Consider the following 603-nt stretch of genomic DNA (forward strand, 5'->3'; position numbering starts at 1 on the left):
TCCCTACCCCCCCCCCCAAGTCCTGCTGTCTTTCCTCTCCCTCCTCTCTCCTCTATCTCCCAGCTCGGCAAATTGGCTGGGACCCCACCAGCGCCATCCCGGTCCCTTCCTAGATGGGGGGCGCCAAGGCTCGACCTTCCTCGAGGTCCCAGGAAGTTGCCCAACTCAGCTTGAGGGCCCAACCGCAGGCCGGGAATATGGGACCAAACGTCTCTAACAGGAAGGTAGGCGTCCTTGGAGCGATCACCGCCTGCTCCCCTGACCGCGCAGGGCAGCCGCGCCACTGAAGCAGCCCAGCCCTGATACTTGCTCACTGCACTTAATTCTGCCCGGGATCAATACCTAATATGATACCGAATAAATAAAAGGCGCTCACAGCGGCCAGGGGACGGGGTTATTAAGCAGCTGGAGCTCTCACGGTGCATATCAATGCACCTGTCATTGTGGTTTGTAACAAAATTTATGACTGCGACCACGGCGGCAGTAAACGCTTCAGTAAGGAATGAAAAGAAAAACACTTCCCAAGGCCCGGCACTTTCAGAAGTGGAAAGCAGGCTCCGCGTAGGAGGCAGCACAGCAAAAGAATTCCCTACTCCTCACTTT

General features: G+C 56.4%; 1 protein-coding gene across 1 annotated transcript in view; it reads right to left on the reverse strand.

The window, feature by feature from the left end:
* The window catches only part of HOXD3 (homeobox D3), a 22,760-nt gene that overhangs the window by 9,286 nt on the left and 12,871 nt on the right, over positions 1-603 (reverse strand). The gene's annotated exons all lie outside the window — the stretch shown is intronic.

This window comes from Tupaia chinensis, unplaced genomic scaffold (assembly GCF_000334495.1).
Source record: "Tupaia chinensis unplaced genomic scaffold, TupChi_1.0 Scaffold000314_1, whole genome shotgun sequence".
Lineage (NCBI taxonomy): Eukaryota > Metazoa > Chordata > Mammalia > Scandentia > Tupaiidae > Tupaia > Tupaia belangeri.